Source organism: Platichthys flesus, chromosome 17 (assembly GCF_949316205.1).
Source record: "Platichthys flesus chromosome 17, fPlaFle2.1, whole genome shotgun sequence".
Taxonomy (NCBI): Eukaryota; Metazoa; Chordata; class Actinopteri; order Pleuronectiformes; family Pleuronectidae; genus Platichthys; species Platichthys flesus.
Genome location: NC_084961.1, coordinates 18,015,669 through 18,032,453, shown reverse-complemented (window position 1 = coordinate 18,032,453; position 16,785 = coordinate 18,015,669).

Here is a 16,785-nt window from a genome sequence, read left to right as displayed (position 1 = left end):
CTCTCCTGCACAAGGGACAAAAGAGAAACCCACCATAACGGTTAGATCTAGATAAAGTTGGAGAGAGACAAAAATTCACTTTACTGTAACTTTTATGCAAACTGATGAACTGATCAGTCAACACACAGCATAAAAACATCAATATTACTTTGCTGAAAGAAGAATACAAGACTTGAGAGTTTTGGAGAGTAGGTCCGACACTAGTGTAAATGTGCTTTAAACAAAGAGAGTTTTACATCATGACCTGCCTCTTAAAGGTTCAAACGCAACAACACTCCTTGCCTGATTGATCCATAAACTTTCCTGACCAACTTTCTTTGGACTCAGATTTAGTGTGTTAATGACTGACAACATCCATCCCACCAGCCATTTTTAAATGCCACGTAATCCTTTCTCTTTATGTTTTTATGAGAAGTGTAATGTTTTTCTTTGCTTTGAAACCAGCTGGCTTTCACAGTATCTGCCATTTATGACAACCACTGCAATCAGTGGTTTCCCCATTCTCAAAACACTGTCAGTGGAATACTTTAAAGTGTAGGACAAGTGGATTAGTCACCACAAAGTGATAAATCCCCTTTTGTCCACTTGTATTTGACTCTTATCTTTATCAGAAAAGACAACATGGTGTCGTTAGTTATTATAGTGGATTTATTGTCTCCAGCTCCACATTTGTAATCCTCGATGAGTGAAAAGTTTAAAGTGATATTTACGTTTTACTTACTGGGTTGCTGTAGGCTTCAACATTACTGCTTTGCCTTTGTCAAAGAGTTCAATATCCCAGACTGCTCGCTATCGCACGTCTGCAGAGTGACTCAGACACAACTTCTTAGTGCAGTTAACAGCTGATAACAGATAATTAAAGTTGCCACTGTTTTCAAATCTGCCTTGGCTGTGAACAAAGATCCACGTCTCTATATTTATCTGCCCCCAACAGTTCATGATTACATTTTTTGTTAGATGCAAAACTAATTCAGATTGGGAGATTAAAATGTGTTTGTCCCTTTTGTTTTCCTTGTGCCGACATTATTACTCTGGCTCTTTCCAGTACTGGCAATCCATCGGTATTGTGTTGTTTTTACTTTGGAATATTTAAGTGAGTGACAAAGAGATAAATGTATGTCTAATTCAAGATAAACAGATTAATACTTGTGCCAAGGTCCATTACACGTTTAAGTTTTAAATTTTCCTGCAGACAAACCAAGGGCTTTGAATTCACAGCCTTCTTGTTTTGAAACTTGGACCTAAAGACTTGAAGTGATGCACTGTTTGTTCTCACTTTGGTTCATGCTGTTCATCATTTAATTTGGAGACACTTTAGGGACACGGGTCGGATGAGCAAGTGTCACAAAGCTTGATATCAAAAATGACAGGATGTTTCGGGATGTGCACAGACGTCCTAATTGGCATTCCAACCGACACAGCACTGCATGAGAAATGTGTTTGCTTCGCAGGAGATTCACAACACTTCTGTGCACCCACAACTCCCCAACCGTCAAAGCCCAGAAGTGGAGAAAAGCAGAAGCACTTTGTGTCTTTGAGACGCAGAATAACCGCCCTCTGGCTCGCCTCAGCTAAGCGCACATCTGAGCAAGCATCTGTTCACTCATACACAACCGTCGTTCTGTATCATTCCTACAGGTCTTGTCCCTGTAAACCAACCACATATTGGTCCCTTATTAGTTTTGCTGAGATTGTGTAATCAAGCAGCAAAGGTTTCCATTATGATTCCACAGATAAGTCTGCAGGCAGACTGTCTCTTGATACACTTTTCATGATTGCTTTGAGTCTCAAAAAGTGATTTTGTCTTTTAGCAGGAATAATGCACCAAAAAGAAACAGGGTTCAAGGTTAACAAGAGTGTAAACAGCTTTTAAAGAGCTGCTGCAGAGACCATGATCAGATTGAGTGATCTAACGATGGCAGACAAAATATGATGGCGAGTTGTTGAACTTTCTAACTCTATGTGAGAAAACCCATTATATTTTAGGTGTAATGGGAGCGTGAATGGTTGTTTGACTCTGCAACTAGTCAATGGCGTAACCCCATCTCTTGCCTCCTATACAATTAGTCTCAGGCTTTCATTGCAAATCATTTATTTTGTCCTTCTAGAGAAAAACAACAAACACATGAATCAATATTTTTTGGTTTGTTGATTTAGTTTAGGGTTAGAGAACATTAGAGCAAAGGCAATAAAGCTAATGATTTCTCCTGCTTCAGATACCGAGAAGTAATAGTCGTCAGTCTGCATTTCAAAAGCTAAACATTTACCATGGGCCTCACCTCCCATGAATTTCAGGGAATCGCAATGCCAGATGTTTAAAAACAGCATAATCCCTCTTGAAAGCCAAACACACAGGGGTTACTCCTGATAATGGCTTTAGGCACTGTTTTTATTGCTGACAACAACAGACCAACAGAAAAAACTCAAAAGAAATGAAGCTGAGAGCCTGTTGTTATTCTGCCTGCTGAGAACTGTGTAACGAGAATATGCACAGCCAAGGAGGACAATACCAATACAATACCATGGTCTGCTTGTCTGCCATGTATGGCGAGAACTGTGTGTGTGTGTGTGTGTGTGTGTGTAAGAGTGATACTAACTTAGAGAGACTTGTACAAAACTCGTGTTTATTTCTGTTTGAGAAGAGAAATGAAATTTGATTATAACAATATGCTGCGACAAATAAGACTTTGGGATGGGATGCCACTGTTCAGGAAACATATGGGGAACATTAAGTCATTGCTAGAATGTTTTCCTCTAGTGTCCCTTTTGGGTCTCTGTGGAATTTTGCACCTAGTGGGACCTCGTCATTTGTCAAAAAATCTACAACAACAAAAAACAAATAAAGATTTTCTGTAAGAAAATAATCAGACATTTCTGGAAACAATTTCTGGCACTTAAAACTGTCAGTCTCAGCAACAGCATCCAAATACTGCAATCACAGTGCCTTTTTATCCAGAGTTACAGCAGGCGAGAAGTTTGTGGTGTTGCCTTCAGATGTGGAGACTGTTCCATGGCAGGTCTTGCACAGTACCTTTCTCTGTTCAACATGTGCCCCCTCAAAGCCGAAATACTTGTCTGAAGTGCAGCTTTCTGAAGTGCAGCTTTCTTTCTCTAATTGGTGGGCATGACTTTAACACTAGGACCGCATGAATTTGTTCAACCATTGACATGACAAGTTTTATTCCTGGGTCAGACATGTTCATAATAAATTCCAGCCTCTTCACTTTTCTAATCGCTTTGTTTCATTTTCATATTTTGATTTGAATTTTATTAATCACTAAGCCCTACTTGACAGTGGTAACTGGTTGTGTTCAGTGCTTTCTTACTGGGTGGCTGAGGCTCAGCAGGTGCTGGTTTGATCCCTGGTTCCTCCAGTCTCCATACTGAAGTGTCCTTGGGGAAGACACTGAACCCTAAATTACCCCTGGATGATAGACTGTTCAGTGCTAGAAGAAGTGCTGTGTGTGAATGTGTTTTGTAGTGTGAAGCGCTTTGAGTGGTGGATAAGACAAGAAAAGTGCTATGTAAGCGCTATACAAATAGAATCATTTAGCATTTTATCAGAGTGTTTTTCAATACGACGCACAAGTGTGCTTTGGTCATTTGTCGGCACAGTTGAAATTTTAAGCCCACACTTCGTAGATCATGATCATGCCAGTCCTTATAATTATAATTCATCCCACCTTGCCTCAGGTTACTAAGTTAGAATGAGAAAGACTATCTTTCATTGCTTTTAGTTGCTTACCTCTTGTTATGGACGTTTTCTGGAAGCTGGTGAAAGGAGAACTCAGGCAGCAGATGCTGTCTTATGCAGGAGGTTTTATTGTTTTCAAGGAAGGAAGATGCAACAATATACAAACGTCAACAGAGTAACATGAGCAATTGTCAATCCCCCACTCTGAAGATGTCTCCCACAGCATCCGCATATATCTCCCTCTACTTGCATCGCCCATTCTAGCAGCAAATCCATAAAAGGCTAGAATTGCCGTCACTCTATGTCTTACATGTAGGTGTTCGCAAGCTATTGGATAGTTAAGCCTAAAGTATTCATTCCTAAATCACATTGTGTCTTTACGTCTTGTCGCTGGTGAAATACGCTGAAGAGTTAAAGTGGGTGAGAGTTGAAGTTGGTGTCTCTCTGTCTGGACCATCTGAGTTAGATATGAAAGTCCCCCAACGTAGACACTACAATGAACTGTTGGTTGGCCCTTTATCTATAAACTGACCTTGTGCTTGGAACTGAACAGGCATAATTCTCCTGCACATAGATAATATACATAATATATAGTGGCATATACAGTAATGTGTGAGGATGGTCAAAAATTCCTCGACACACTCTACATGTTTTTTTCGTAGGAGCTTCAATGTTTATTGCTAGATATTTGTGTGTGTGTGCACTATTGTGCTATTTGTGATGTTACATTACCTTACCTCACCTTACCTGAACATGCATTGCTAAATTTATGAAAACCTGAACAATATTATTTGAAATATCTCACTGTGGATCCAATGTCTTGTTCACACGACTTTGGAGTTCTACCTGTTCTTTTATGTGGCACAAAGCAATTCAGATGTCGCGCTACACCCTCAGTAGTTCTATTGGAGTTCTGTTTGATGTGAAATGTAGCTTTGACATCAGTGGACATCATTGGTCAATGAGTGCAAGCTGTTTAAATGTGTTAACAGCACATACAACTTCACTTCCTTCTGTGAAGAGATCGGAGAGACCTACAACAACACACTGGCCTACTTTCAAAGAGAGCCGGGGCCTTTTAAATCGGATGCTTTGAACACATCAGCAAACACAGGGGAGAGGCTCAGCGTGGTTCACAGAGACAGACAGAGAGACAGACAATCTCACAGTCAGATGGACAGGAAGAGTGTATCGCAGTAGTCTGTGCATGCTGTCACCACAATTAGAGTGAGACCAAATAGACCTTCCTTCCCTGCAGTGCGGCACCGAAGGGTGCAGTCACCGACATGCTCCTGCCCGTTTCTCTTTTCCCTAAAAAAGCTCCCACAGGCCGCTCAACTATGTTGTGCCCCCCCACCTCCAAACACTATACCATTCCCACTCTGTTGTCAGTGACCCCTCCTCCCCCCTGCGCTTGCTTTTTTACTGTGAAATGGAGCCCTTCTCAATCACACAGCGCTGTTGGCTTGCTCTTTATTTCACTCGCCCTTTTTTGTTCCCTCTCTTTCTCTCTGGCTGGGAGCTTATCTGAGAGGCTCAGCTGCTGGTCGACTGTCCACAGAGAACCCCAGGCCACAACAACAGCAACACAAAAATACGGGAAATACAGCTAGTCATTGGCTTGGATTTATTTATATTAGGAAGTGAGACACTTCAACTATTTACCGTAACCTCAACTTGAAATGTGGAGAACAATAAGCTCCCCACTGTTATTCAGCTCGCACAATACATCTCTGAAATGCCACACTGAAATAGAGTTAAAGGAGAGAGGTGATGATTGTGTTTTTCTGAATATTATTATATTTTGGTTTATTTTTTATTCAGAAGATTTTGGGAGGGAATAATTTATCTCTGCTGTGCAATATAAACCGTGAACCTCCATCTCAATGTCAGATTTTTAATGGAACTCATCTGTAACAGCAGACTATTAGAAAGATGTTGAATAATAGAATTTTTTACGTTACGGGAATGCCAGACGTAAGTTTGTCTGGCATCCAGGCTAGTATTAGTCGTTACCATTATTGGATTTCAATATTTTACCTATATTCTGTGTCTGACTCAACTCTAAATGAATAAAGATAGAAGCAGTTTGAGCCATATAATGCCTTCTATACAAATGAATAATAAATAACCTTTTCCTTCCTAGTGTGTAATCTTGAAATTAGAATGTGTGAGCATCACAGTTCTGTTTCGTGGTTTTGGTTAAATTGTTTTGAGTGTCTGTACAAACAGAATATTGTTTTGATATAGCAAGAACACAATAATCTTTTCTCCAATTGTCAACACCATTGTCCACCATGCCATCAGCTGTGTCAAGGCCTTGGGAACGGCTCCTTGTCACTTTCTTATTCCAATACCAAGAGGATGGCCTGCGCACTTTCGAGGAGGAAGAACCAAGACCTACTGTTATAAAATAGACAGGCGCCGGCTGTTTGAGGCGTTCTGATGGGTCTTGTGTTCTGATGCGACTTGTTGGATGCTCATCGCTTTGCTGATTGTTATCTTTCATTGCTTTCTAAATAAATAAATCTTCTCATATTTAGGATAAACCAACACGCCTGACAAGAGCCACAGTTGGCCTAAAAATTAGGAATGAATGCAAAAACTTATTATATTTTATGAAAAATAAAGAAACAGAAAATAGGGGGAACATGTTATATTTGAACACCTTTTAGTACTGTATATTATTAATATATATTTATATAAATGTTCCCATAATACCATTCATACATTTTGTTACATCTAGCCTTACTTCAATACATTTAGCCAGTATCCAGTGAGACAAGCTGTCATTTGTGAGCAGGTCATTACTTAAACTGGACTCTAATGTTATCTTAATGGTACTTATGACCTTTACTTGAGTGATTGCGGATGAGAGTAATAACAGGCTACTTTTACTTGAATAAAGATTTCCAGTTCTTTCTCCACCAGTGCATAACGGCTCCACTTCTGACATCACTCATGCTATTAAGGCCATCACAACAGGAAACACACTGAAAAAGGACTTTAAACGATATTGATGACATATTTTATATGATATAAATGATCAAATATGCATCCCATACCTTGAATTCCCCTTCTGTTGTCCTGGAGTTTTAATTTTACCAATGACATTATTAAATGTCCCCCTCCGCCCATCCACTACAGCCACACAAACAGTGATAAAGATAAAAAGAGAGAGGGGGGGGGGCTACGTATTCTCCACATAGGCTTGAGTGGAGAATACGTAATTTACCCTTGACACCTGACATTTAACGGAGCAAACAGCAGAGAAGTTCTTCAACATGGATGATAGTAAATTAATAATTGAAATGGAGAAGTACAGTGAGTTGTATGATCCGCGGAACATGTTGTATAAAGACAACACCAAGGAGGACACATGTTGGGACACTGTTGCTTAATGTTGGAGCAACAAGTAACTATATGCTTTTAATCTACTGGATCAACGGGTGATATTATTAGCGCTGCCCGGCGGTTCAGTGTCGCTTCAGTGTCCGGTGTGAAAAGCCAAGCGCCGGCGCGATAGGGATTAGCGCGGCACGGTGCTTTGGCGTTGCCTCCACGTTCTCTGTTCCTCTTTCAAAATAAATGCGCTGTCGATGTCTTCTAAAACAGACTCAATGGCAGCATCTACACATCTCAGCTCTCCAGCGGCAGGCCTGTTTGTTGAAAATGAATTCAACCCAAGTGCACTTTGGTGACGTGGTTGATTACGTTACTGTTGATCATCTGTCTATCATCATATAAAGATAAGATACGATTATTTTATTTATACCAAACACATGCACAGACATGCACAACACATGCAATGGTAGGTAAATTTATCCTCTGCATTTAACCCATCTGGTGCAGGACACACAGAGCAGTGAGCAGCCATGTACAGCACCCGGGGAGCAGATGTTGGGGGAGTAAGGTGCCTTGCTCAGGGGCACTAGACAGGGTAGGGAGAATTCTCTTGGATTTTTGGACGGATCAATCCAGGTTCGTCTTTTGTTGTCTCTCCGTGGAGTCGAACCAGAGACGAACCAGAGACCTTCTCTGCCCATAGTCCAAGTTTCTACCACTAGACCACCGCCTCTCGCCCGCCCTGATAATCTGATTGGTCCAAACAGTTTCTGTTCGGGCATAATTTCTCCCCAACGGAGCGACTCCAGACCGAACTTCCCGACCTCAAATGTTGTGGGCGGGGCTAAGTTCGTCTGGCATCCAGGCTAGTATTAGTCGTTACCAGCATTGGATTTTCAGTATTGAAAACAAATTTTGACTCAGTGTGGGTAGAGCGCAAAGTGTGGGTGAGGCAGCTTTTATCTATCATCACTTTGGCATTTGATCTGATGAGACAGGTGTATTTTATATACTGTAGAACATCTCCCTTTATAGCTTTTACATACAATGGTCCATTTATAGTTGGAGATCTTGAGAGAAAAAAAGAACATCAGCATATAACGTGCATGGATCTTTTGACCCTGTGATTTTTTTCTCCGACTCCCCTTTCATGTGAATCAATCTCATTGATGGTCCCTTCAGAGGCCATGACGGGAGCCAGAGCCTGCATCAATACTGCTTAGTTCCCATACGTTCAATATGTCAGCTGGACAAACACTTTTCTGAGAGATGAACCAGCCAGCAGGTCTGTGTCTGTTTAGCTGTTTCTTCAACAAGATCAGTGTCAGTTAGCATCTGTATAGTTTATGTAGTTTAATGCAGCCTTGAAGCCATTATGAATGCAACTGAAGCAACCTTCTTCTGCGTGTCTCGGTTGTGTACCTGTCACAATGGACGCATTTCAGCAGCACAGCGTCTTCTGCCGGCACTGCTGCTCCACTATGTTTTTACATAGGGTTTAGCCTTGAGAATGGCCATAAATTACAGAACTTTTACTATAATGTCATCGTCCCCTTGCTCATCATGTGTGTGATAGAGACTTACGTGAACTTTTAATGCAACTACAGCCCTCGTAAAGTTTCTTGCGATGTTGCACAGTCACGCACAACTAGGCAGGGCTGCAGCCACGCTAGACAATTAAACAAAACAAGGAAGTTATAATGTAACATCTTATGATACCACCACAGTTAGGTGTGATTTGATCTGTGGATTTAATATTATACGTAGACTTACAAAATAAAGTGAAACTAAAGTTTAGTGCATATCTCTGCCAAGTCCCAGTCGTTCCTTGAAAACAAATCAAACCGTACCAGCTTGCACACCCATAGATATCAGTTTTTTTCTTCAAGATCCATGAATCATTCCCTCGGAAATCAGTGACAATGTCCCAAAAAATATCTTTCAATGTAAAAGAAAGTGAAAGACTAATCCAAAATTGAATTGTTACATTCCTGACCCATACCACATCCTAGTTTCATGGTAATCTGTATTTGAGTTTTTGCATTTAATTGCTTGCAACAAACAAATAAATGAACAGGGGTGAAAACATCAGCCCTGTGGATGAGGGTATATTTAACTAACCTCTCAGTCTGTCATGATGAGTTGGACAACAAGTGGAGCTCCTTCTAAATCTTGAGCCTGTGGAACTTCTTAAAATGAAACAAAAATATCAAAATGAAAACATCATATTTGGGATTTGTTGTAAAACCAGATAGAGAGAAAATATTGACAAAAATAACAGAAAACTAAGTAAAATAGCCTCTAGTCTAATGTAATGTTTGGCTGGGTGTATACAACATTTACAAGGAATACACTTTATCAACCCACACGACCAATCAATAATTGTTTTCTGCCTGGGATAAACATTTCTTAAATGACTTATTTTTACTTTATGTGTTACTGTTTTAGTGTGATGGCAGTTTTATGCTCTTCAGTGAATAACATCAAATGTAACTACTGGTTCTACCTGGGCTGATTTTCGAAGCATCCTCTTTCATTAAATTGTTTGACTAGTTATAGCAGTAGCTTGCATCTACACTTTGTCATGAAGTGTATTTTCCTCTGTTTGTGTGCCTGGTATGTTTTGAATTTGTGTGGGTGAAAAGGACAGTGTGTAATGTTCCAAGTAAAAGCCTTGGTGAAACATCTTACTTTGATGCTGGTGCATTCTGTATCTCTGTCACGTGTGTGAACTTCAGCTATAACATCTCTCTCTCTCCTCTCATATTCATCAACACCTAAGAGCCTGTGTGTGACATTAGATTGATTTTGGCGGGTGGTGAGAAATCTTTGTGTAAAATCCCATCATGTGTCTTCCAGTTTTAAAAGTTGTCTCTCGCTTTCAGAACAACATATGTCCAGATGACTCTCAGTGCATCCATATGATGATAGAAACACCTTCGATCTGGCAGGATTTTGAGATTGTGGTCGGCTGAAATGACTCAATCTGTTATAAGGCGTCGGCTGGCATTGATTCGGGTGTTTAGTATTCCACAGTGCTGTCCTGGTTGTCTCGGCCCACTGTCAACGTCTCGCTACAGCTTCTCAGGGATGACAACGGCAATTTATCGACGGCATCATGTTTTGCATTATCACAGTCAACATAAAAAGCGCTTGGACTGCGTGAATACTTAACACATGAAGTACACCGATTTACTGAATTACTCAATTTAAATTGATCACAACCAATTGCGAACTAAGAGGAATACATGGAATGGCTTTTAGATGCCAAAGTAATATATAGTGTATATTAACTTTTTTTATATACATTTGGAAAGTTAAACCTTAGCACCAGTTTGTGACAAAAAAAAGTTGGTCCTGAGGAGCACGTGAATTCAACATTTGAGAATCCACAGGTACACATTAATCGAATTAGACTTCCACCATCACGCAGCCTCTGTGCAGCGTAATGCTAAAGGACGTCTGCTGCTTGGAGCAGCTGTTGCCAGCTTTGGCATATCATGTGGGGGAAAGTGATGGGTTTGCTACATACAATGAAAGAGGAAGCGAAAATTGTAAAGAACTTGGAGCATTGTTCAGCCTTTTATTGGTTATCCGTATTTGTATAATGGACTATAATTAAATAGGAAAAATGAAGTGCTGTTGTAAATGCAGGTGTTTATTGTAAATCCTATTTGGTGAAGGAAATGTTGTGCAGAGATAATAGTCTAGGCCCTCATTCCTTGTAGTAAATGAGTCCAAGTTTAATTTCAAAGTAACCCCCTTTATAAAAGTTTCTAGTCAGCTAATCATGAAAAAAAGAGCCCAAATCAGCTTGCAGCTTTTGTATTTCCCTAAGATGCAGACCATTAGATGGAAAGCAGTTGGTATCGACTGTTGTGCCTCAAGCTGGACACAAAGATCCTTTTAAAAGCTCAGTGATTTAATTTGAAGAATCCTAAAATGCAAACACGTTGTTGTTTGTGTTGCTTTTTTATTATTCATCCAGTGGAGATGAATACAAATAAACTTCTATCCTCCCAGCCTTGTATCATTTAATCCAAATACTGGCCAGATGAGGTATTGGTAAATGAGACTAATTCCAAAAAGTGGTAAGGAGACAGAAATGAAGAAAGAGGCGTAATGTAAATCTAAAGGAACGTTATAAGCTGATGTTGCAACAAAGTTGGACGAGTATTAAAGACAACTGAAAAGATATGTGTGGTGAGAGAGAAACGCTCTTGTGGTAATGAATAAAGCCTGGGCAGTAAGTTATAAATAGGAAGACTTAGTGCAGTCATGGGAATCATTTTGTCTTGTTATTTACTTCTATGCCTACAGAAATGCCTCCTCTAAGCCCTGCTTGCATCCATCTCTCCCAATTAGTTTAAATCCTGCAGAAATATGACTTTTTGCTCCCTCCTCTGTTCTGACATTGAAGTTAGGATTTGGTTCAAGCAGTGAGATTTTAATAAATCTGTTTGTCATTCAATTAGAAAGCATTCTAATTTTAGATTGCATTCACCCACGTTATTTTCCATTCACTGCATGAGTGAGATACCATGGGTGTTCAGCTCAATGGGTAAAGGCCGATTCATCATTCTGCATAGAAGCTATGCCGTAAGTGCGCACGTAGCCTACACACAGTGCCAAACGTTCAAAGTTGTGCGTTGGTGTGTGCCGGCTGCACAGCAATTATACTGCTGAAATGCTAGTGGCGGTAGCATTTCTGGTGATGAGACTCTTCCGGTTTTTGGTCAACTTATTTACAAATTCTGTGGCTTCTCTGTTTACTTTAGAACAATGCGGGTTACTACGCGGATGGAGTTAGAGCTGATAGATGTTGAAGATAATTTCTTTTGACTATTATGTTAAGTTTAATATGAGAGTAAGCCACAGAACCTACAGGCCTACTCTAGAAAATGTTAACAATGAAGCACTGACAGTGGGAGGCCCTATTGAAATTGTAATGATTATTATTATTCAGAAACATTAATTGGCTTTTTGAGGGCTTAAACATGCTCAAATTCTTACTAAAACTTTCAGAAAGTAGGGGGGAAAAAGGTAGGCGCTCCAGCCCCCTTTTTAGGTCTAATGTGCATGTACCAGCTCACACTATATTTTCTGTACAGTTGGATGATCATGATCATTATCATAGCCACAACAAGGATTGACTTTGATGTTGAGCTCTATATATTCAGAACAGTTTGTCACTTTGATATTTCCATTAGTGTAACTCAGAGAGAGAGACGCAAGGAGATAAAATCTACATTTCAGTCTAAAATATTGATTTTCACCATCAATATGATTAGTTATCAGCTAAGTGATACATCAGAGAACACACCAGGTAGTACTCACATTGATATTTTTGTTAAAACTAAGTTTGAACATGTGTGTGTGTAGAAAGTTTTATTTTCTATAATTTAGATTATTAAATTGATCTGTTAACACACGCACTTGTGGACTGATTGTTGTAAATAAATTAAAAAAATATTTTGAAATATCTCAGTAAATGATCATATTTGTTCAATAATATGTATTTATCAGCATTTTCTATGTATTTATCAGCACATAAGCTTGTTGCACGCTGAGGTAAAAATATTTTTTATCATTTATCAGTCAGATAAATATAAAGCAGTGAAATGCACAGGATTTCCCTCTGGATTGTAGTAGAAATAGTTTGTACTTGGTGTTTTTATCCCTGATGCTTTATACTTTTAAAATATCTCAATCCCAGTTTCTTATCAATTTCAGAGGACAGCAACAATGAAAGAGACAGCGACATACCTGCATGGATTATGAACCTGTGGTCAGAAATGTTGAGTGAGACGCTGAACAGAGAGATGCTGGAAGTGCCCTGGGGAATATAACAGGACCAGTTAGACTACACAAACAACTATACACCTCCTCATGATGTCCCTGCTCGAGAATGGTCTCCAATGTTTAACTGGACTGGATTAGGTGCGGACACCCCTCCATTAGCATCAGCTCGCAGCTTGGAGCAGCATCCAACTGAACCCCATGTTGAGCTGGCTTCTTCCATTAACCACCAACACTAAAGTGTCCTGCAGTACCAGCTCACACAATATTTTCTGTACAGTGATTATACATATTTTTCTATGTATTTATCAGCAGATAAGCTTGTTGCACGCTGAGGTAAAAATAGTTATAATCATTTATCAGTCAGATAAATATAAAGCAGTGAAATGCACAGGATTTCCCTCTGGATTGTCGTAGAAATAGTTTGTACTTGGTGTTTTTATCCCTTATGCTTTATACTATTAAAGTATCTGAATCCCAGTTTCTTATCAATTTCAGAGCAGAGCAACAACGAAATAGACAGCGACACACCTGCATGGATCATGAACGTGTAGTCAGAAATAATGGATGGGACGCAGAACAGAGAGATGCTGGAAGTGGCCTGGGGAATATAACAGGACCAGTTAGACTACACAAACAACTATACACCTCCTCATGATGTCCCTACTTGAGAATGGTCTCCGATGTTAAACTGGACAGGATTAGATGCGGACACCCCTCCATTAGCATCAGCTCGCAGCTTGGAGCAGCATCCAACTGAAATCCATGTTGAACTGGTTGCTCCCATTAACCACCAGCAGCAAAGTGTCCTTCACTCAGGCCCTGAGTTCCACCAGGCTGAGCCTTACAACCAGACACAGGTAAGTGCATTTTATATATATTTATTAACACGTAAGCTTGTTTCATGCTGAGGTAAAAAGAGTTATTTTTCTGTTGTTGCATTGTTGTATCTGATTTTACAAGCTGGTCATATGTTAAATGAGCTACATAACGTCTTTCACCTGTAATGTACGTTGTCACGTAAATGTACAGGATTTCCCTCTTGGTTGTAGTGAAGAAGTAGTGATATTGGAGCTTTTATCCCTGATGCTTTACAGTATAAAAGTGTCTTAATCCCTGTTTCTTATCAATGTCACAGGAGAACAACACTGAACAGCTACACATTTGAGCAGAATATGGCCCTGAGAGCTGAATTTGACCGCATTGTGGCGGAGATTGACGAAAAAGAGGTGTTGGACGTGGCCTGGGGAGTATTACAGGAGCAGTTAGAATATACAAACAACTATATTTATTATTATTCAGCCAAATTAATTGGCTTTTTGAGTTCTTTAACATGCTAAAACTCTTTCCAAAATTTGAAGAAAGTAAGAAAGTGGTGAAAATGTACGTATTCTGGATGAATTTTCAATGGGCGTTGCAAAATGTGTCAATGGTGCCCCCCAAGAACCCCGGAACGTGATCTTCACAAAAATCGATACACAGCGTTTGGCGGCGTGCTCGGTCAGCTGCTGCGTAGGATTTGGAGACCTTTGCCAAATTGCCACCTGACTCCTAGATCAGGCTGCGGGTGAAGGCAGCCTGCTGCGTTGGTGTGATCTTCAACTGTGTAGCCAGTGACACAAGACTCGGCCGGCTGAGGATGTCTGATGGAATGAAAGCTGTGGTGCCAGTCGGCGGGTTCACCCCAGAAGCGTCGCCAACGCACCGCACCGCGCTAATCCCTAGCGCGCCGGCGCTTGGCTGTTCACACCGGACGCTGAACCAACGCTGAACCGCCGGACAGCGCTAATAATATCACCCGATGATCTAGTTGTATATGATTCCGAGGATCATACAACTCACTGTACTTCTCCACTTCAATTATTAATTTAATGCCATCCACATTGAAGAACTTCTCCACTGTTTGCTCCGTTAAATGTCGGCGGTCGAGGGTAAATTACGTATTCTCCACTCACGCCTATGTGGAGAATACGTAGCCGCCCCCCCCTCTCTCTTTTTATCTTTATGACTGCTTGTGTGGCTGTAGTGGATGGGCAGAGGGGAACATTTAATAATGTGGTTGGTAAAAGTGGTAAAATTAAAACTCCAAGACAACAGAACGTGAATACAAAGTATGGGATGCATATTTGATCATTTATATCATATAAAATATGTCATCAATATAGTTTAAAATCATTTTTCAGTGTGTTTGTTGACGCGATAGGCTCACGTCAAGCGAAAAAAATAGACTCGACGCCAAAGGTTTAACATGAGAATGGCTGTTATTTAAGGCTTGGCACTGGGCTTACGCCACGCTTCGGGGTCGCTTCCGCATCTGGTGTGAACCCGGCGTAAGGGTGGCGGCGTCATCTTTGCAGGTGTTGGTAGTGTTACAACCCTACTAATCCGGCCTGGGGCTCCGCCCCTCTGTGCTACGCTGATGCCTATTTTACACTTTTGTTTAACCCTTGTATGTTGTTCGGGACTGTGGGACCTTTTTTCAATGTTTGCTAAAAGAAAAATGATGCAATAAATATTTTTTTTAACCTGAGACTCATTGGCCTTGGCTCATTTTCTGTGATGAACATATAAAAGAACATATTTTCTTTTCTTAAATATGTGGTGATCCGGTCCACTGGATCAAGGGCTACGTAAAGTGTTAAATTGTACATTTCAAGCACCTCTGCTCCAACATTACTGCACATTTTACGTAAAAGTTCTCTGCCAGTTTCTGCATCTCAAAAGGATTCTGTGGATTCCCCATTTGGATTTGAAAACTCCAGCAAAGATAATGACCCCAAAGTATGCAAATAAATTGGATTTTAAAAGAACACAACAAATGTCAATGTATCCCTAATGAAATAAATGCTTGTAACTAGAGATGAGCCGGATACTCGGCTGAAACAAGTATCCGGTACGGATAAAGCACTTTTGCCGAGCACGAGTATTATACGAGTAATGCGAGTCAATATCTGTGCTCGGACTGAATGAAAATCCTCACACAGCGTCACAGCGCTCCTCCCCTTCACCCACCGCTCTGCTCACTCACTCACAGAACAGCTCTCTGTCTCTCAGTCACTTAGGTTTGCGGGTCTTTTCCGTTAACGTTTAGGGTTTCTTCAGCTTGAAGTCTGTTTTTATTTCAGTTTGTACTAACTTATTAACCAGTAGAGTTCTGTTAATGCGTGAAGTAAAAAAAAAAACTGCTTTAAAGTTTGAGTGTCTGACTACTCTCTAGCGTCTGGCTACTCTCTCTCTCTCTCTCTCCCTCTCTCTGCGGGTCGTTGGAGTTTTTTTTTTTTTTTTTAAACCGCCAGTTGGCTCTAACCAGTTTTATTTTACTTCACGCACTGAGTGTCTGACACATTCTGGGTAGTAGTGGTATAAAAAATATTACAAATTAAGCTACGCACACACACACACACTCCCCCTCTCTCTCTCTGTCTCTCTCTTACTCACTCACACACACACACACACACACACACACTCCCGGGCTAAATCACACCCACTTCCGGGTTAGGCCCCGCCCACTCCGAGTACGGATAAGGATACAGATAATTCATATGGTTAACAGATACAGATACAGATACAGATAATGCTGTACTCGCTCATCCCTACTACTAACCTTAGGAGTAGTAAAACTCCCTACAAAAAGAGGGCGCAATATGTGTTCCGTTCAAGGGAACTCCCCACCAAAAGGGGGCACACTATGCGTTTCGTTGAATGTACTCCCCACGAATAATAAACCCTTTTTCTCCTGAGATTTTCTCATTATACCTTTAGAGAAAGAAGCTTCCGGATTACGGAATGGAATCAAATAAAAACCCTCGAAATATAACCATAAGTGTTCATGTTATTATACTAATAAGTTTATTTCCCATCTAGACGTCCAACAATGTGCAGGAATGTGGGAGCAGAGGTGATTGATATATACAATTTAACACTTTATGTAGTCCCGGGTCCAGTGA